This window comes from Arachis hypogaea, chromosome 16 (assembly GCF_003086295.3).
Source record: "Arachis hypogaea cultivar Tifrunner chromosome 16, arahy.Tifrunner.gnm2.J5K5, whole genome shotgun sequence".
Taxonomy (NCBI): Eukaryota; Viridiplantae; Streptophyta; class Magnoliopsida; order Fabales; family Fabaceae; genus Arachis; species Arachis hypogaea.
Window position 1 is genome coordinate 109357531 of NC_092051.1, and position 22635 is coordinate 109380165.

At 37.2% G+C, this 22635-nt stretch overlaps 1 non-coding gene across 1 annotated transcript; it reads left to right on the forward strand.

Moving 5' to 3' along the window:
* The first annotated feature begins 17896 nt into the window (after positions 1-17896).
* On the forward strand, positions 17897-18000 carry LOC112761994 (small nucleolar RNA R71). The gene has a single exon (XR_003182357.1). It is a non-coding gene; the product is annotated as a small nucleolar RNA R71 (small nucleolar RNA).
* Positions 18001-22635: the final 4635 nt, after the last annotated feature.

Consider the following 22635-nt stretch of genomic DNA (forward strand, 5'->3'; position numbering starts at 1 on the left):
TTAAATTAGAATTTATCTAATTTTATAATTATTGGATAATTTCTATTTTTAAATTATAAAGTTTAATAATTATAAAATAATAAGAATTTTATATGATTTGATTTAAATAATAGAGATTTGGAGTTTAATACCTTCATTTTTATAAATAAAAAAATTAATGAAATTATCTCTAATTATTGAATTAGAATATTTATTTGAAAATAATTTGAAAGTTAATAATTAAATAGTATTTTTATAAATATTAGTGTTGGATTAAAATTGGTTTTTATTTACTATATTATCCACATTTTTATTTGAAATTATCAACCTACTTTATCCATTTTTAATTCAAAAAAACCCTAACCCTAATTTCATTACACACAACACACTCCCTCACCCTTTTATCAAACATAGCTGCCACCCCCAAAACCCCCCTTCCTCACTCTCAACACACACACACACACATATACACACAGCAGAGGAAGAGAGGGAGAACAAAAAAGGGAAAGACGAGAAGAGAGGGAGATGGAGAGGTAGGTAGTCTTGCCACTGTCATCACTGCTGTACCATCGAAAGGGGAGAGCCCGCAGAGAGAGCTCGTATTGAGAGAAGAGGAACCATGGACCGCCGCGTCTTGTCCAGGCGTCGCTGTCATCGTGGTCACCGAGAAGGAGGACGGCGCACGAGGAAGAGAGGGCTACGGTCACCCTCATCGCCGTTTGTGTTTGGCCGTCGCCACTGCCACACCCTCTATCAGTGCTGCTGCACGCGAGGTGAAGGAGCTCATCCTCGCCATTTTGTGATAGTCGGGTCTTTTATCTACTTGTGGTAGTCGGGTCTTTTATCTTCCCTACTAACTTTGTGATATTGGATATGGAAGAGGACAAGAATGCATCCATCATTCTTGGAAGACCCTGATAAACCCCGATTTCGTGGTTTATCTTGTGCTTAATTTAAGGGATTTTATCACCTTTTCTCACATTTATTTAATGAAATAGCATGGTTTTAAGATTCTCCCTTGATTTTTGCTTAAGTGTAAAAACATGCTTTTTAGGCCCTAAATTAGTAATTTTGATTCACTTTAATTCCATTCGATGCCTTGATGTGTGTGTTGAGTAATTTCAGGTTATAAGGCAAGCATTGGATGGGAGAAGTGAGTAGAAAATTATACAAAGGGGAGAATGCATGAAGAAACAAATATTGGGAGTGCATCAAAGGACGCGCACGGGCACAAGGCACGCACGCGCAAAAAAGGGATCTCGCCCATGGACGCGCACGCGTACATGTCGCTTCCGCGCGGATGGAGAAATTGCCAATCGACGTGTACGCGCACAGAAAACCCTTCTTAGCCACAGGAAGAGCTCTCATTGATGTACAGAAGGGTTAAGTAACTCTAAAAGTCAATGAAGAGGAGATTGTGATAGATGTTTTAGAGGCCTTGCAACATCCGGATGATTCTGAAGGATGCATGAGGATTGACATTATTGAACCTCTGGTTGATGAAGCATTTGAAGCCGGAAAGCCTAAAGATGACCTGGACACTTCCCCTGAAGACACTCTGCTTGAAGTTGATGAACCAGCACCTCAGAGGGAGAAGCTTGGCACGCCCAATACTGAGGAAGGACCCCCTAAACCCGAGTTGAAGCCTTTGCCTCCATCCGTGAAATATGCATTCCTAGGTAACAAAGACACTTATTCAGTGATCATAAGTTCCTCCGTGAGACAGGAGGAAGAGGAGGCGCTGATTCAGGTGCTCAAGAGTCATAAAACATCTCTTGGATGGACCATTAGTGACTTAAAAGGGATCACTCCAACCAAGTGAAAGCACAAGATCTTACTTGAGGATGATGCTAAACCAGTTGTGCAACCACAGAGGCAACTGAATCTAACCATGAAAGAGGTGGTCCAGAAGGAACTTATGAAGCTTTGGGAAGCCGGGATCATTTACCCTATTTTTAGTAGCCCATGGTGAGTCCAGTATAAGTGGTTCCCAAGAAGGGGGGGCATGACAGTGATTTAAAATGAAAGGAATGAGCTTATTCCCATAAGAACTGTCACAGGATAGCGCATGTGTATTGACTTTAGGAGGCTCGATAACGCTACAAGGAAAGACCACTTTCCTCTACCTTTCATTGATCAGATGCTTGAGAGGCTCGCCGGCTATGCCTTCTATTGATTTTTATATGGATACTCTAGATAAAATCATATCGCAGTAAACCCTCAAGACCAGGAGAAGACAGTGTTCACTTGTCCCTTTGGAGTATTTGCTTACCGAAGGATGCCGTTTGGACTCTGTAATGCCCTAGCAACTTTTTAAAGGTGTATGCTTTCTATTTTTTCAATCATGGTTGAAAAGTTCATTGAGGTATTTATGGATGACTTCTTTGTTTTTGGTGATTCTTTTAATTCTTGCCTTAAGCATCTAGCCTTGGTCTTGAAACAGTGTCAAGAAACAAAACTTGTTTTGAAATGAAAAAAATGTATTTTATGGTAACTGAGGAAATTGTTCTTGGTCACCGGATTTCAAACAAGGGAATAGATGTTGATAAAGCCAAGGTGGAAGTAATTAAAAAATTACCACCACCCGCTAATGTTAAGGCAATAAGAAGTTTCTTAGGACATGCATGATTTTACAGGAGGTTTATAAAGGATTTTTCCAAGATTATGAAACCTCTGAGCAACCTATTGGTTGCTGACACTCCTTTTGTTTTGGACAAAGAATGCCTGCAAGCCTTTGAAAATTTAAAAGCAAAGCTTCTCTCTGCACCCATTATTGCCCCTCCCAACTGGGAATTACCATCTGAACTAAAGTGTGATGCCAGTGATTATGCAATAGGGGCTGTCTTGGGATAGAGACAAGACAAGCTTCTTCACGTCATTTATTATGCCGGTCATGTTTTGAATGACGTGCAAAAGAATTATACCACTATAGAAAAATAATTACTAGTTGTTATCTATGCAATTGATAAGTTTAAATCTTACTTAATTGGTTCCAAGGTTATTGTTTATACTGACCATGCTTCTCTTAAGTACTTTCTAACCCAGCAGGACTCTAAACTAAGATTGATCAGGTGGGTACTACTTCTTCTTCAGGAATTTGACATTGTGATTAGAGACAGGAAAGGGTCAGAAAACCAAGTAGCTGATCATCTGTCCAGGATTGAGCCTGAAGAAGGAACGCTACCCCGCATTGTTGTAACTAAGATCTTCCCAGATGAGTACCTCTTCATGATCCAGAAGTCTCCATGATTTGCAGACATTGCAAACTATATGGCCATGAGGTTCATCCCTAAGGAGTACACTAAGCCACAAGTTAGAAAGCTTTTACATGATGCTAAGTATTACTTATGGGATGAACCCTACATTTTCAAGAGATGCTCGGATAGGATGATTTGTGTCTCAGATGAGAAAGCACAGCAGATCTTCTAGCATTGTCATAGTTCCGAGTATGGAGTCCACTTTTGTAGAGAAAGAACAATCACCAAGGTCCTTTAGAGTGGGTTTTACTGGCCGACCCACTTCAGAGACTCACGAGAATTTGTAAGAAACTGTGACAAGTGTCAAAGAGCTGGGAATCTTCCCCACAATCTTGAAATGCCACAGCAAGAGACTCTAGAGATTAAACTATTCGATGTATGGGGGATAGATTTCATGGACCTTTTCCTCCCTTATACTCAACACATACATCTTGGTGGTAGTAGATTATGTGTCCAAATGGGTGGAAACAATAGCGTCACCCAATAATGACACCAGAGTCGTACTGAACTTCTTGCAGAGATACATTTTTAGCAGGTTTGGTGTCCCAAAGACACTGATCAGTGATGGGGACAGTCATTTCTGTAATAAACAACTGGACTCACTTCTGCAAAGATATGGAGTCCATCATAAAGTGGCAACCCCCTATCATCCAGAGACAAATAGACAGACTGAGGTTTCAAATAGGTAACTCAAGAAGATCTTAGAGAAGACAATGAGCATCTCAAGGAAGGACTGGACAAGGAGACTTGATGATGCTCTCTGAGCGTACAAGATAGCTTTCAAGGCCCCCATTGGAATGTCTCCATACTAGTTAGTTTATGGTAAGGTTTGTCATTTGTCAGTGGAGTTGGAGCACAGAGCATATTTGGCAACAACGTTCCTGAACTTTGATTCCAAAGCTGCAGGAGAGAAACGTTGCTCAAGCTGAATGAGCTTGATGAGTCCAATCACTCTGCATATGAAAACGCCAAGCTCTACAAGGAAAGGGCCAAAAAGTGGCATGACAGAAAGATAGCATCAAGAGTATTTGAGTCTGGCTAGATGGTTTTACTATTCAATTCTCGGCTTAAGCTCTTTCTTGGGAAGCTTAAGTCTAGATGGTCAGAACCCTTTGTGGCCACTGGAATGTCACCCTATGGTCATGTGGAACTTCAAGATAGGAATTCAGACAGCAAATTCATAGTCAATAGCCAGCGGGTGAAGCATTATCTTGGAGATGAGATTCATCGCCAGAGATCCACCCATCTGCTGACATAGCAATTGTGAATGTCAAACTAATGACAGTAAAGAAGCGCTTGTTGGGAGGCAATCCAGCCATAAGTATCCTTTGGTTTGTTTTAATTTGATTTCAGTTTTATTTTAGTTTGATTTGATTTCATTTTATTTTTCATTGATTTTCATAGTTTTCCTAATTTTTCCAATGTTTGTGGTCATGTACAGCACTCAAAATAGGGACAGCAAAATTCAGACAGAAGAACAGAACACCCTGAAGACAACATGCTGGGGGCGCTAAACACCGAAGAGGGCGTTTAGCACCAGCAGAGGAGTTTTGAATGGGGCATTTGACGCCCCAAATGAGCGTTCCAACTCGAAAAGTAACCACTGGGGCATTTCACGTCCATAATGGGCGTTTAACACCACCAAGGATAAAAAAAAAGAAGGGGGGACTGCGGGCATTTAACGCCAGCAGTGGCATTTCATGCCAGAAAGGGGACAAAGCCATCTCCACTTGGGCGCTAAATGCCAGGGAGGGCGTTTAGTGCCACCAGGGGGGTCAATTTCCTACCAAATCTCTTAAATTCCACTCATATCTTTTCATATCATATCTTTTTTATTTTATCCCCTCCTTCCTGTTTCACTACTCATTCTCATGCATCAAACTCTCTTTATGTCCCTATTATTTTTATACCGTATCTCCACATAATCTACTCATATCTTTGCATATCATCTCACCATTAGGCAAAAATTCACTCCATTTTCTCTTCCCCCCCCATGACCGAAATTGCACCCCCACCCCTATAAATATCACTTCAATTCTCACCTCTCCTCACCCCTTCATTCTACTTTTCATTCTCCCTTTTATCTCACCCTTTTTCTTTCTATTCTCTCTTCTCTTTGCTCAAGGATGAGCAAACGTTTTAAGTTTGGTGTTGGAGCGCTCTGCTTTTCACTCTCCTCACACTCTCTATGGCACAAAAAGTTGGTGAATTATCTTTAAGGAAAAGGAAGAAAAAGACTCCCTCTACAATCCCACATGAGCTCCACCGGTTCTACACTAAGCTTCACGAGGATCACTACTACAAGATTGTAGCAAAAAGAAGGTGATACCGGAGGTGAAGTTCAAATTGAAAGCTGACGAGTATCCTAAAATTCAAGAACAAATTTGAAGCAGGGGTTGGGAAATTCTGGCCAACCCTGTAACTGAAGTCAGAGTTCTGAAGGTCAGAGAGTTCTATGCAAACCTGTGGATAATGGACAAGCACAAGAATGAGCATTCAAAGTTCAAGACTTGGCCCACCATGGTTTGAGGAAAGACCCTACAGTTTGGAATGGGAAGAGTGAGGGAGATACTTCAGCTGCCTCCATCTAGAGATGACCCTCACTCTTATAATAGGAGAGTCATAGCTGATCTGAGGTTATATCAAGTCCTTAAGGATATATGCCTTCCAGGAACACAGTGGAGGAAGGATGCCAAGGGCTGGCCATACCAGCTGAGAAGGAATGATCTGAAGCCAGTTGCTAGAGGATGGCTGGAGTTTATTCAACACTCTATCCTCTCCACTAGTAATCGGTCTGAGGTTACTGTGAGGTGAGATGTGATGATTCACTGCATTATGCTTGGCAATGAGGTGGAAGTTCATCAAATGATCACTCTAGAGATATACAACATCGCAACAAAAACCTCAACCATCTCTAGATTAGCCTTCCCTCACCTCATCTCCCGCTTATGTTAGGCAGCCAATGTCCAAATTGATATAGATATGCTTATTGTAGTGGATAGCCCAATCACTAAGAAGAGTATGGAGTACACTCAAAAAATTGGCCAAGCACCACCTCAGAAGCCGATTTCCCCTCCTCAAAAGAGGCAGCCTAAACTACCTGCAGGATAGGATCTCCCTCCACACGAGTATTGGACTCAGCTAGCAGTATCCATCGGACAGTTGATATCCACTATGGATCAGCTGAAACAGAAGCACCAGAGCTAGTCCACCATCCTCCATAAGTTGACAGAGGAACAACAGAAGCAGGGGCGTGAGCTGGAAGAACTGAAGCACCAGAGAAGGTTCCCTGAAGGAAGCAACAGCCACTATGACTGAGGTGGTTGAGTTTCACTCTCCTCCCACTACAAGAAAATGAAGCATTTGTAACAAAAATTAGTTATAGTTACAAAATAAGAATTTTTTGTAACAACATGATTTCTTTTGTTATAAATTGTGTTGATTTTTTTAACAAAATGATATTTTGTTGCAAAAAATTTATAATGTTTTGTAACAAAAAATTAAGCTATTGCAAAAGTTCAAAATATTTTGTAACAAAAAATTAATTTTTCACAAAATTCAGTATTAAAAATTTTTTGTAACTAAAAAAGATTTTGTTTAAAGATGTTAAAACCTTTAGTGTTAAAAAAAATTATTTATATAATTTTTTGTATAGTAATTTTTTTTCAAAACTTTAGTTTTTCTAAAATATTGGTTTTGATAATTAAGTATTTTTTATAAATATTAAAAATTAATTGATTAATTCTAAAAAATTGTAAAAAATATCTTTTAATCTTTTAAAAAAATTAATAAATTTAATCTTTATTAATAATAAATTTTTTAAAAAATTAATATATCTAATATCTATTAGAAATCAACTCTGAATTCTTATTAGAAATTAATTTCTCAAATAAAAAATATTTAATAGTAAAATATATTTGTTGATAATTTTATTTTTAAAAAATTATTTTTTTAAAGGTAATTAAATTAAATTTTATGATACTTTGAGTTCAAAATCTATTAGGATTTATAAATTTTTTTAAAATAATTGAGTATTTTCATATTAAGAATTTAAAGTTTTATTAACTAAAAAAATTAAAATTTTATACAATTTAAATTGAATAATTGAAAGTTTTGATTAATTTTATGAATTAAAAAAAGTTATTTATTTATCTCTAATTTTAAATTAAAATATTAAATTAAAAATAATTTATAAATTTAAAAAATAAATACTATTTTTAAAATTAATTATATTAAATTTAATTTAATTTTTAATTAATCTCTAACCAAACCCTAATCTCCAAATTAAAATCCTAATTTTACCTCTAAGAACCCTAACATTACTTCTTCGGTTCTTCCCACAGCCCCCCCACACACACACACTAAAATAACAAAGAAAGAAAGGAAAAGGGAAGACAGTGAGATGCGACAGAAGAGAAGAGGGGAGGCGGCTGTCCCACGCCGGCATAGTGCCTCACCGTCCGTGAAGTCACATGTCTTCGTCTCACCGCCGCCGAATGCCTACTGTTGTCCAAGCTTGGCCGTCGAGGAGAGAGAGAGCAAGCATGAGTAGGGAGCTGCTGTCACGTTCCATCGCCATTGTGGTGGTCCGCGTCGCCATTGTCACCGTGAGCTACCACTGCATGCACCGTCACCACTGCTGACGGTCCATCAACATCGCCGTTCGTTCCAGTCACCATTGCTCCCGTCGTCGCTAGATCTGTCACTACCGTTGAACCTGTCGCCGTCGCCATGCACACCATCACCGGGAGAGGACCAGAATGCGATGAGGAGAAGAAGCTGGTTTTCGCTGTCGCCAGGAGAAGGAACCAGCATCTAGTCCCTTAGCTGGTGGTTGTTATCGTCTTCGGTCATCAGTTGGTCAGCTTCCTTCACCGTCAGTTAGTCCCTGGAGTGAGATTCCTTCGGCCATATTCTTTTTTTTTTCAATTTTATTGCTATAAATCATCGTTGTGCCTTTAATTTTTTTATGAAAGTTGAATTTGTTGCTGAAATTATGAGTAAGCTAAATTTTTTTGTTGCTTAAAATCATATTTAGAGGTAAAGTTTTATGTTGCTGAAAAATATCACTGAGCCTTGTCTCTCCCCTATTTGTTAGTTACTGATCTTTCTGATTCTGACTTGTTGATGGTGCTATGGTGTTTCCCTGCATTGTTAAGTTTTGTTAATTTTATTCATTATGATTTCTGAGTTGTTGGTTGCTTATTTGTCTGATTCTAAGTTATTGATGGTGCTATGATGCTGATTTTTTTTATTATGAACTCAGACAGAATAAAGTTATTGCAGCTTCTGTTGTTAAGTTTTTTATTTCTATAATCTTTATGAAACTAGAATAACTATTGATGGTTGATTTTAATGATTATGGAATAATTTTGTTGATGGTGCTGTTAAAGCTAGTGATGAAAAGCAAGACCAATTAGAGTTCAAAAAAGTTTAAGATAGTGTGGCTTAGCTTCTAAGTTGTTATTCAGTTTGTTATAAGATAGTTGGGGAGCCTTTAGCTTTATTATCAACAGTCTCCTCCTATATAAGCCTATAAAAGCCTAATACTCATTGTAATCCATTAGCATTTTCTTCTCATTGTCAATTTTAGTTAATTCAGTTTTATTTTTCCATTCTTGTTATACTTTTCTATTTCCAAACTCTCTGCATCACTATATGCTTCTGCAATAACATAAACTTGTTCAGGTGCTTCACTGCTTTGTTAAATTTAGATGGCGTGTTACTTTGGAACTTTCTCTTTTCAAGTTTGGATTTTCAATAGGATAATTATTGTAATGTTCTTATCTTGTATTTTGACATAAACATCATTATGGAACTTTATGAGTGTAAAAGCATAAAGAGAAAAAAGTCAAGTATATTTGTTATGAGGATTTTGGTGGAAATTGTGTTTTGTAGCGATTGTTTGACAATTGATACTTATGTAAATTTAATGAATTGAATTATGATTAATTAGTCCAAGCTTATATATTGAATTGTCAATTTTTGATAATTTGCATTCTTGATTGGCTAGTTTTAAAATTGAGAATAAATTCTTAAAGAATTAGTTAATTTTAACTTGTAAGTTCTTTTTTAATTTTTACTTTGATGAAGATAGTATTATGTGTTATTTTTTAATTTTAGTTTTTATTGTTCATATTTGCAGGGGTACAAAATTAATACCAACATGCTAGACTTTATATTAACTGAATATGCTAGAAGAGTCAAGAATTATAAAGTCGATACGATACAATTTTATGTTAGAAAAAAGTTATGTTTAGTTGAATTTGTAGAACTTATTTTATTGTAAAAGAATCTTAATGACATGTAAGATATTCTAATTATCTATATGATTAGATATTATATAAATGTTAAGCTAGCTTGTTTAGAAAATTAATTGATATATCAATTATTTAATTAAATATTTTAAAATAAATTTTCTATTTTTGTAACTAAGAATAAAAAATATTACAAAAATAAGTAGTATTTTGTAACAAAATATTATGACACAAAAATTTAAATTGTTACAAAAAATATTTTAAAGATAAAAAATTGTTATCACTTTTGTATTAAAAAACATTTGTTACAAAATATCACTTTGTATTGTAACAATTCCATTTTTTGTTACAAAAACTTTTTGTAACGGGACATACTGCAACAGCCCCTTTTTTTTGTTACAAATACCTTTAGTTTCAAAATTTAGATTTTTTGTAACAATTTTTTTGTTACAAATACTGCTTTTTCTTGTAGTGTCCCCTATCTTATTTCTATTTTTTAGTATTTTATTCTATTTGCTATTTTCAATTTTGAGTTGCATGATCATTAGTAGGATTTTCCTATTTTAGAGTTAAGTTGTTATTTTAGTACTTTATGCTTACCTTTTTGAAAGACGTCTCATGTATTGCTCACTGAGCTTAAATAAAATTTTAAAAGAAAAGAAATAATAACTGTATGAGAATTTTGAGTTATATATAATGAGTTTTCTAGTTATTTTAATGTGATGGCACTATCTCTATTTCTAAATGTATGAATTAACTATGCATATTTGATATTAGAGTTGAAGATTATTAGTTTTTGAGGAACAGGAATTTAGAAAAGTATTATTGATTCTCTGAAATAGGAAAAGAATGATTCTTGAGGCAAAACAAACAACAAAAGGAAAAGAAAAGAAAAATCACAAGAGAATGAACCAATGCTTTGAACATCAATGGTTAGAAAGGTCAAAATTGATCTAAAGCCCAAAAGAGTAGTTTTTCCTAACCATATGTTTGTGGTGCGAAAGTGTTAAGTAACCATTGAGACTGAACACTTAAAGTCGTGACCCATTGCTGTTACAGAGTATGCCTAAGGCTCTGAGCACCACTGTCTGGGAGAAAGAGAAAGAGAAATTCAAACTCAAGGAGTTTCCCAGTTAAGTGCTTGTGGTGTTCTTGTATCAAGTTAAGCTTGAAAACAAAACATTTAGAGTCACGGCTAGGCTCAAGGTGCAAAGAACCAAAGAAAAGGAAAAGAAAAGTTGTGTTTAAGAATCGATTAGAACCTAAGAAAGAGAATCTATAATATCATCCAAGTTCTAGTTTTGAAGGATATCAACATTTCTGAGCTTCAAAGGAAAGTGAGATGCCGAAGCTATTCAGAGTTAGAATGTCATTAGCCTGATTCAAAAACTACACTTGAGCTTAATTGACAACTCGAATCCTAAGCATTTTCTCTTCTTAGTCCTACATTGTTTTTGGTTCCTTCAGGACAAGCAACAATTTTAGTTTGGTGTTTGGTGCGTACGAATACCCACACTTCCGTACAGCAGTACCAGCAAGTGCACTGGATCGTCCAAGTAATACCTGAGCGAGTCAGGGTCAATCCCACGAGGATTGTGGCTTGAAGCGAGCTATGGTTATCTTGCAGGTCTTAGTGAGGCAGATCAGAAGGTTGTTGAAGTACGATGATCATGAAACTATAAAACATATAACTAATAAAGATACTCTGTAAATAAAATGGAATCAATAATGGGAATAGAGTTGAGGAATAGAGTTGCTTTATCTTTTTGAATTAACTCTGGTATTACTGCTCTCTTTGCTTGTGAGTGATTTCTTCAATGGCAGGCTCTATGTGATTGACACTGGTTTGAGCAGCTGCCAATAGTCCTCTAGATCTGAACCCCAGGTTTAGTGCGGATCAGATCTGATTGAGGGTGAAGCTCGTACAGTTTATTCTCCTTAATGATCCTACTCAAAATGCCACAGACAAGGTCAGATCTTCCAGATCAGAGAATGATGCACCTTAGGTTCTAGCCTCTATCACAGAGACCATAATCTCTCCGAAAATTAGCTGAACAGATGTCTCGAGAAGTCCCCAATGAAGTCGTGGATTAGCTGTCTGAGAGATGTATAAACATAGCTGTTGGTTCATCTTTGTCTCGTAAAAGATGCATTCTGAACCCAAGTAGACACGGGTGTTTGTCTGGCACGTTCATCTTAATGTGATGAACAGAGCTAATTTGTTAGATCATCCTATTCACCACGATGAAGATCAGATATACATCTTAGAATTAATCAAACACGGATCGAAGAGAAACAGTAATACTTATATTAATTCATAGGACCCAGCAGGGCTCCTCCCCTCAACCTAAGAGGTTTAGAAACTCATACTGAAGTAAAAATACAATGTAAAATGAAAATAATGCAGAATGGTATGTGGTGCACGAAATTGTGATCACATTTTTCACAACTCTGGTACAACTAACCAGCAAGTGCACTAGGTCGTCCAAGTAATAAAACCTTACGCGAGTAAGGGTCGATCCCACGGAGATTGCCAGCTTGAAGCAAGCTATGGTCATCCTGTAAATCTTAGTCCGGCGGATTCAATTGGTTATGAGTTTTAATAATTGAAATATAAATAAAACGTAAATTAAAATAAAGATACTTATGTAATTCATTTGTGGGAATTTCAGATAAGCGTTTGGAGATGCTTTGTTGCTACTGAACCTCTGCTTTCCTATTGTCTTCATCCAATCATGCGTGCTCCCTTCCATGGAAAGCTGTATGTTGGTGGATCACCGTTGTCAATGGCTACCATCCGTCTTCTCAGTGAAAATAGTCCAGGTACGGTTTCTATACGGCTAATCAACTGTTGGATCTCTCATCTTGGATGAAAAATACCAGGCACAGCTACCGCACGGCTAATCATCTGTCGGTTTTCACTTGTGTCGGAATAGGATTTCTCTATCCTTTTGCACACTGTCACTACGCCCAACATTCGTGAGTTTGAAGCTTGTCACAGTCATCCCGTCCCAGATCCTACCCAGGATACCACAGACAAGGTTTAGACTTTGCGGATCTCAGGAATGCTGCCAATTGGTTTTAGCCTCTACAACGAAGGTTCTAATCTCACGGATTTGAATGCTCTGTTGTCAGGAGAGGCAAGTCAAATCCGTGGATGAGAGACCCAAGAGACTATACTCCGGCTGTCGTCAAATGACTACGTTGAACATCATGTAGACCGCTTGTGGTTGTAAGTCACGCGGATCTTGGCTAAGCGAGTAACGAAGATAGTGGGTGATTGTCACGGGTCACCCCTTCATTCTGACTTAACTGAATTAAGTACAAGAGTATATATTGGAGAAGAAGTAGGCGTGAATTGAAAGAGAAATAATAGTACTTGCATTAATTCATGAAGAACAGCAGAGCTCCACACCTTAATCTATGAGGTGTAGAAACTCCACCGTTGAAAAATACATAAGAAAAAAAGGTCTAGGCATGGCCAAATGACCAGCCTCCAAATGTGAAAAATGGCATAAGCTCCTTGAATACAATAGTAAAAAGTGTTATTTATACTAAACTAGTTACTAAGGATTACAGAAAATAAGTAACTAAGTGCAGATAGTGCATAAATCCACTTCCGGGGCCCACTTAGTGTGTGCTTGGGCTGAGCATTGAGCTTTACACATGCATAGGCCTTTTCTAGAGTTAAACGCCAGCTTGGATGCCAGTTTGGGCGTTTAACTGTAGTACTGGTGCCAGTTCCGGCGTTTTACGCCAGAAAAGGGTCTCTAGCTGGTGTTTAAACACCAGTTTGGGCCATCAAATCTCGGGTAAAGTATGGACTATTATACATTGCTGGAAAGCCCAAGATGTTTACTTTCCAACGCAATTGAGAGCGCACCAATTGGGCTTCTGTAGCTCTAGAAAATATACTTCGAGTATAGAAGAGTCAGAATCCAACAGCATCTGCAGTCCTTTCTCAGCCTCTGAATCAGACTTTTGCTCAGGTCCTTCAATTTCAGCCAGAAAATACCTGAAATTATAGAAAAATACACAAACTCATAGTAAAGTCCGGAAATGTGATTTTTGCATAAAAACTAATTAAATATAATAAAAAGTAACTAAAACATGCTAAAAACTATGTAAAAACAATGCCAAAAAGCGTATAAATTATCCGCTCATCACAACACCAAACTTAAATTATTGCTTGTCTCCAAGCAACTAAAAACAAAATAGGATAAAAAGAAGAAAAAATACAATAAATTTCAAAATATCAATGAAGCTTAGTTCCAATTAGATGAGCGGGACTAGTAGCTTTTTGCTTCTGAACAGTTTTGTCATCTCACTTTATCCTTTGAAGTTCAGAATGATTGGCATCTTTAGGAACTCAAAAATACAGATAATGTTATTTATTTTCCTAGTTAAGTTCTTTTTTATTCTTGAACACATCTACTTTATGAGTCTTGGCTGTGACCCTAAGCATTTTGTTTTCCAGTATTACCACCTGATACATAAATGCCACGGACAAATAACTGGGTGAACCTTTTCAGATTATGACTCAGCTTTGCTAGAGTCCCCAGTTAGAGGTGCCCAGAGTTCTTAAGCACACTCTTCTACTTTGGATCACGACTTTAACCACTCAGTCCCAAGCTTTTCACTTGGACCTTCAAGACACAAGCACATGGTTAGGGACAGCTGGATTTAGCCGCTTAGGCCAGGATTTTATTCCTCTTGGGCCCTGCTATCCACTGATGCTCAAAGCCTTGGATCCTCTTTACCCTTGCCTTTTAGTTTAAAGGGTTACTGGCTTTTTACTCTTGCCTTTTGGTTTAAAGAGCTATTGGCTTTTTCTGCTTACTTTTTTTTTTCTTTTTTTTCGCCATTTTTTTCACAAGCTTTGTGTTTTTCACTGCTTTTTCTTGCTTCAAGAATCAATTTTATGATTTTTCATATTTTCAATAACATTTCTCTTTCTTCATTATTCTTTCAAGAGCCAACAATTTTAACATTCATAAACTTCACTATAAAAAATATGCAATGTTCAAGCATTCATTCAGAAAACAAAAAGTATTACCACCACATCAAAATAATTAAACTATTTTCAAGATAGAATTCAAAATTCATGTACTTCTTTTTCTTTTTCAGAAAATATTTTTCATTTAAGAAAGGTGAAAGATTCATGGAACATTCATAGCTTTAAGATATAGACACTAAACACTAATGATCATGTAATAAAGACACAAACATAGTCAAAACATAAAGCATAAAAACCGAAAACAGAAAAGAAAATAAATAGGGAGATTAAAGAACGGGTCCACCTTAGTGATGGTGGCTTCTTCTTCCTCTTGAAGAACCAATGGAGTTCTTGAGCTCCTCTATCTCTCTTCCTTGCCTTTATTGCTCCTCTCTCATGGCCTTTTGGTCCTCTCTGATTTCATGGAGGATGATGGAGTGCTCTTGGTGCTACACTCTTAGTTGCTCCATGTCGGAACTCAATTCTCCTAAAGACGTGTTGAGTTGCTCCCGATAGTTCTGTGGAGGGAAATGCATCCCTTGAGGCATCTCAGGGATTTCTTGATGAGGGACTTCCTCATGCTCTTGTTGAGGTCCATGAGTGGGCTCTCTTGTTTGCTCCATCCTCTTTCTAGTGATGGGCTTTTGAGATAAATCTCTCCATCTCCCATGACTCGGAGTTGAAAGCAACTGCCTTCCCTTTCCTCTTTCTAGAGGTTTCTCTGGCCTTAGGTGCCATTAATGGTTATGAAAAAACAAAAAGCAGAGCTTTTTCCACATCAAACTTAAAAGGTTTGCTCGTCCTCTTGCAAAAGAAGAAAGAAAGGATTAGAGGAAGAAGATATGGAGGAGATGGAGGTGTGTGAATGGTTCGGCCAAGGGGGTTTTAGGTGGTTATGATGTGTGAAAATGAAGGAATGATGAGGGGCTTATATGGGAGTGGAGTGAAGAGGGAATTCTTGTAATAGGGGTTGGGTTTGGGAGGGAGATGGTTTGAATTTGAATGGGTAGGGGTAGGTGGGTTGTACGATGGTTTTGGAGGATAAATATAGGTGATTGGTGGAGGTTATTTTGGGGAAGAGTGTTATAGAAAGGTGTAAAAAGGAGAGAAAAAGAGTTGGGGTAGGTGGGGATCCTGTGGGGTCCACAGATCCTGAGGTGTCAAGAAATTATGCTCCCTGCACCTTTCTGGTGTTTAAACGCCCTTGGACAGCCCTTTCTGGCATTTAATGCCAGCTCTGCTGCCTTTCCTGGCATTAAACGCCAGGTTGATACCCTTTTTCTGGCGTTTAACGCCATCCAGACACCCTTTTCTGGCGTTAAACGCTAGTCTGTCTGCCAATTCTGTCATTTAATGCCAGCCAGACATCCTTTTCTGGCATTAAACGCCAGTCTGTCTGCCAATTCTGGCATTTAACGCTAGCCAGACACCCTTTTCTGGTGTTAAACGCCAGTCTGTTTGCCAATTCTAGCGTTTAATGCCCAGAATGCTGCCAGACTGGGCGTTAAACACCCATTCTGCTATCCTTACTGGCGTTTAAACGCCAGTAAGCCTGTCCTCCAGGGTGTGCTATTTTTTATGCTGTTTCTTGATTTCGCTTTAATTCTGTAGCTATTTTTGTGACTGCACATGATCATCAACCTAAAGAAAATATAACATGGCAATGAAAAACAAATGTCTATAAAAAAAATAAATATAATTAAATAACATTGGGTTGCCTCCCAATAAGCGCTTCTTTAATGTCAATAGCTTGACAGTGAGCTCTTAGAGAGCTTCACAGACACTCAGAGCGTGATGGTGGCCTCCCAACACCAAACTTAGAGTCTGAATGTGGGGGCTTTGCTTAACTCTGTATTGAGAGAAGCTTTTCATGCTTCCTCTCCATGGTTACAGAAGGAGATCCTTGAGCCTTAAACACAAGGTTGTCCTCATTCAATTGAAGGACTAACTCTCCTCTGTCCACATCAATAACAACCCTTGTTGTGGCTAACAAGGGTCTTCCAAGGATAATGGATTCATCGTCATCCTTCCCAGTGTCTAGGATTATGAAGTCATCAGGGATGTAAAGGCCTTCAACCTTCACTAAAACATCCTCTACAAGTCCATAAGCCTGTTTCATTAATTTGTCTGCCATCTCTAGTGAGATTCTTGCAGCTTGTACCTCAAAGATCCCTAGTTTCTCCATTACAGAGAGTGGCATGAGGTTTATACCTGATCCCAGGTCACACAGAGCCTTCTCAAAGTTTATGGTGCCGACGGTACAAGGTATTAAGAACCTTCCGGGATCCGGTTTCTTCTAAGGTAATTTCTGTTGAACCAAGACATTCAGTTCATTGATGAGCAATGAAGGTTCATCCTCCCAAGTCTCATTACCAAATAACTTATTATTTAGATTCATGATTGCTCCTAAATACCGAGCAACTTGCTCTTCAACAATATCTTCATCCTCTTCAGAGGAGGAATACTCATCAGAGCTCATGAATGGCAATAGTAAGTTCAGTAGAATCTCTATGGTCTCTGTATGAGCCTCAGATTCCTTTGGTTCCTCAATAGGGAACTCCTTATTGGTCAGTGGACATCCAGCAAGGTCTTCCTTGCTGGAAATCACTACCTTTTTACTCTCTCCAGGTTTGGCCATTTTGGATATAGTTATGGCCTTGCACTCTTTCTTTGGATTCTTTTATGTATTGCTTGGGAGAGTACTAGGAGGGATTTCAGTAACTCTTTTACTCAACTGACCCACTTGTGCCTCCAAATTTCTGATGGAGGACCGTGTTTCAGTCATGAAACTGAGAGTGGTCTTAGATAGATCAGAGACTATGGTTGCTAAGTTAGAGAGGCTCTGCTTAGAATTCTCTGTCTGTTGCTGAGAAGATGATGCAAAAGGCTTGCTATTGCCAAACCTATTTCTCCCACCATTATTATTGAAGCCTTGTTGAGGCTTCTATTGATCCTTCCATGATAAATTTGGATGATTTCTCCATGAAGGATTATAGGTGTTTCCATAGAATTCTCCCATGTAATTCACCTCTTTCATTGCAGGATTCTCAGGGTCATAAGCTTCTCCTTCAGATGAGGCTTCTTTAGTACTGCCGGATGCAACTTACAATCCAGTCAGATTCTGAGAAATGATATTGACTTGCTACGTCAATATTTTGTTCTGAGCCAATATAGCATTCAGAGTATCAATCTCAAGAACTCCTTTCTTCTGAGTCATCCCATTATTCACAGGATTTCTTTCAGAAGTATACATGAACTGGTTATTTGCAACCATTTCAATGAGTTCCTGGGATTCTGCAGGTGTTTTCTTCATATGAAGAGATCCACCAGCAGAGTGGTCCAATGACATCTTGGACAATTCAGACAGACCATCATAGAATATACATAAGATGCTCCATTCTGAAAGAATGTCAGAAGGACACCTTCTGATCAATTACTTGTATCTTTCCCAAGCTTCATAGAGGGATTCACCTTCCTTTTGTCTGAAGGTTTGGACTTCCACTCTAAGCTTGCTCATCTTTTGAGGTGGAAAGAATTTGGCCAAGAAAGCATTGACCAACTTTTCCCAAGAGTTCAGGCTTTCTCTAGGTTGTGAGTCCAACCATATCCTAGCTCTGTCTCTTACAGCAAAGGGGAAAAGCATAAATCTGTAGACCTCAGGATCAACCCCATTGGTCTTAACAGTGTCACAGATTTGCAAGAATTCAGCTAAGAACTGATGAGGATCTTCCAATGGAAGTCCATGAAACTTGCAATTCTACTGCATTAGAGAAACTAATTGAGCCTTAAGCTCAAAGTTGTTTGCTCCAATTGCAGGAATTGAGATGCTTCTTCCATAGAAGTTGGAAGTTGGTGCAGTAAAGTCACCAAGCATCTTCTTTGCATCTCCACCATTGTTGTTGGGTTTGGCTGCCATGTCTGCTTCTTTTTCAAAATTTTCTGTAAGGTCCTCTCTGGAGTGTTGTGCTTTAGCTTCTCTTAGCTTCCTCTTCAGATTCTTTTCAGGTTCAGGATCAGCTTCAACAAGAATGTTCTTATCCTTGTTCCTGCTCATATGAAAAAAAAAAGAACAAAGAGAATAGTGAAATCCTCTATATCACAGTCTAGAGATTCCTTAATGTGTCAGAGGAACAGAAGAATAGAAGAATGAGGTAGAGAGAGAATAAGAAAAATTCGAACACAGAGAGAGGGAGAGGGTTCGAATTATTAGATGAGTAGAAGAGAAATGTTAGTAAATAAATAAAATAAATAGAAAGAGATGAGAGAGAGAGAGAGAGAGAGAGTATTCGAATTTTAAGAAGAGGGAAAAGAAAAATATTTTTATTTTTATTTAATTAATTAAGTTAGTTTCAAAAATTTGAAAAAGAAATACAAGAAAATTAAAAACTAAAATAATTAGTTAATTAAAAAGATTTTTGAAAAAATGGTTAGTGATTTTCGAAAATTAGAAGTGGAAAAGTAGTTATGTGGTTTTGAAAAAGATAAGAAATAGTAAACTTTTTAAAATTAAAACAAACAAGTCAAGTAGTTAGTTGAAAAAGATTTGAAAATAAATTTTGAAAAGATAAGAAATTAGAAAAAGATTTTGAAATTAAAATTTTAAAAAGATATGATTGAAATTTATTTTGAAAAAGAATTGAAAAAGAAATTAAAAAGATTTGATTTTTTTAAAATTAAAGTTGATGACTTGACTAACAAGAAACTAAAAGACATGATTCTAGAATTTAAAGATTGAACCTTTCTTAACAAGAAAGTAACAAACTTGAAATTTTTGAATCAAAACATTAATTGTTAGCAAGGATTTTCGAAAATATGAAATAAAATTAAGAAAAAAAATTTTGAAAAATTAGTTTTAAAATTTTCGAAAACATTAAAAGAAAAATGAAAAAGATTTTGAAAAATTTTAAGAATGAAATTCGAAAATCATAAAAAAATGAAAAAGAATTGATTTTGAAAAAGATTTAAAAAGATAAAGTTTTTAAATTGAAATTTTGACTTAACTAACAAGAAACAACTAAATTTTAAAAAATTTTGACCAAGTCAACTCAAAATTTCGAAAATTATGAGAAGAATAAAGAAAAGATATTTTTTGACTTTTGAATTTTTAATGAGGAGAGAGAAACAACAAAATGAAACAAAACATAAAAATTTAAGATCAAAACAAATAATGCATGCAAGAACACTTTGAATGTCAAGATGAACACCAAGAACACTTTGAATGTCAAGATGAACACCAAGAACATATTTTTGAAAATTTTTAAGAAAAGAAAGACATGCAAGACACCAAACTTAAGAACTTTTATACTAGGGACACTAACAATTTGAAAATGCATATGAAAAACAAGAAAAGACACAAAACAAGAAAATGTAAAGATCAAACAAAGAAAATCATCAAGAACAACTTGAAGATCATGAAGAACACAATGCATGAATTTTCGAAAGTCTAAGAAAAATTAAAAAGATGCAGTTGACACCAAACTTAAAATTTGACACTATACTCAAACAAGAAACACAAAAATTTTTTTGGTTTATGATTTTATTAATTTTTTTTTGAAAATAAAATAAAGGTTGAAACAAGAAGAAGATTACCTAAGCTAAGCAATAAGATGAACCGTCAGTTGTCCAAACTCCAACAATCCCCGGCAACGGCGCCAAAAAATTGGTGCACGGAATTGTGATCACACTTTTCACAACTCCGGTACAACTAACCAGCAAGTGCACTGAGTCGTCCAAGTAATAAAACCTTACGCAAGTAAGGGTCAATCCCACAGAGATTGCCGGCTTGTAGCAAGCTATGGTCATCCTGTAAATCTTAGTCAGGCGGATTCAATTGGTTATGAGTTTTGATAATTGAAAGATAAATAAAACGTAAATTAAAATAAAGATACTTATGTAATTCATTGGTGGGAATTTCAGATAAGCATTTGGAGATGCTTTGTTGCTTCTGAACCTCTACTTTCCTATTGTCTTCATCCAATCATGCGTGCTCCCTTCCATGGCAAGCTGTATGTTGGTGGATCACCATTGTCAATGGCTACCATCCGTCCTCTCAGTGAAAATGGTCCAGGTACGGTTTCTATATGGCTAATCAACTGTCGGATCTCTCGTCTTGGATGAAAAATACCAGGCACAACTACCGTACGGCTAATCATCTGTCGGTTCTCACTTGTGTCGGAATAGGATCTCTCTATCCTTTTGCACACTGTCACTGCGCCCAACATTCGTGAGTTTGAAGCTCGTCACAATCATTCCATCCCAGATCCTACTCAGAATACCACAGACAAGGTTTAGACTTTGTGGATCTCAAGAATGCTGCCAATTGGTTCTAGCCTCTACCACGAAGGTTCTAATCTCACGGATTCAAATGCTCTGTTGTCAGGAGAGGCAAGTCAAATCCGTGGATCAGAGACCCAAGAGACTATACTCCAGCTGTCGTCAAATGACTACGTTGAACATCATGTAGACCGCTTGTGGTTGTCAGTCCTGAGGATCTTGGCTAAGCGAGTAACGAAGATAGTGGGTGATTGTCACGGGTCACCCCTTCATTCTGACTTAACTAAATTAAGTACGAGAGTATATCTTGGAGAAGAAGTAGGCGTGAATTGAAAGAGAAACAATAGTACTTGCATTAATTCATGAAGAACAGCAGAGCTCCGCACCTTAATCTATGAAGTGTAGAAACTCCACTGTTAGAAAATACATAAGAAAAAAAGGTCTAGGCATGGCCGAATGGCCAGCCTCCAAATGTGAAAAATGGCATAAGCTCCTTGAATACAATAGTAAAAAGTGCTATTTATACTAAACTAGTTACTAAGGATTACAGAAAATAAGTAACTAAGTGCAGATAGTGCAGAAATTCACTTCCGGGGCCCACTTGGTGTGTGCTTGGGCTGAGCATTGAGCTTTACACGTGCATAGGCCTTTTCTAGAGTTAAACGCCAGCTTGGATGCCAGTTTGGGCATTTAACTCCAGTTCTGGTGCCAGTTCTTGCGTTTTATGCCAGAAAAGGGTCTCTGGCTTGCGTTTAAACGCCAGTTTGGGCCATCAAATCTCGGGCAAAGTATAGACTATTATACATTTCTGGAAAGCCCAAGATGTCTACTTTCCAACGCAATTAAGAGTGCGCCAATTGGGCTTCTGTAGCTCCAGAAAATCCACTTCATGTGCAGGAGAGTCAGAATCCAACAACATCTGCAGTCCTTTCTCAGCCTCTGAATCAGACTTTTGCTCAGGTCCTTTAATTTCAGCCAGAAAATACCTGAAATTACAGAAAAATACACAAACTCATAGTAAAGTCCAGAAATTTGATTTTTGCATAAAAACTAATAAAAATATTATAAAAAGTAACTAAAACATGCTAAAAACTCTGTATAAACAATGCTAAAAAGCGTATAAATTATCCGCTCATCAGTATGCTCCATGTGTTTGTATTACATAAACATTATCACTTAAATACTAAACAAATGATTAATAAGGGTAAAACATTCTATTTAGTGCTAAAATCTCCTTCTGGGCCCACTTGGTGAGTGTTTGGGCTGAGCTTTGATGAGATCCACGTGCGATGAAGTCTCTAGGGCATGGAACGCCAGCTAGGGGATCCTCTTTGGGCGTCTATACATTGGTCTCTGCTCTTTGAGTGCTGGAAGCCTGGAACGGGGCAGGTAGCTGGCGTTGGACGCCAGTTTTGGGCCTTCGAATTTGAAACAAAGTATAAACTATTATATATTGATGGAAAGCTCTGAAAGTCAGCTTCCGATAGCCATTGAGAGCACTCCATTTGGACTTCTGTAGCTTCAAAAAGGCTCTTTCAAATGCAGGCAGGTCAGATCCAAACAGCATCTGCAGTGCTTTCTCTGTCTCTGAATCAGACTTCTGCTCCAGCTCCTCAATTTTAGCCAGAAAAAACCTGAAATTGTCCAAAAACACAAAAACTCATAGTAGAATCCAAAAATATGTTTTTAACACTAAAACCTATAAAAACTCAATAAAACTAAACAAAACTACTAAAAACTATATGAAAATGATGCCAAAAAGCGTATAAAATATCCGCTCATCACAACACCAAACTTAAACCGTTGCTTGTCCCCAAGCAACTAAAAACATAGCAGGATAAAAAATAAAATTAAGATACAATAAATGTCTAAG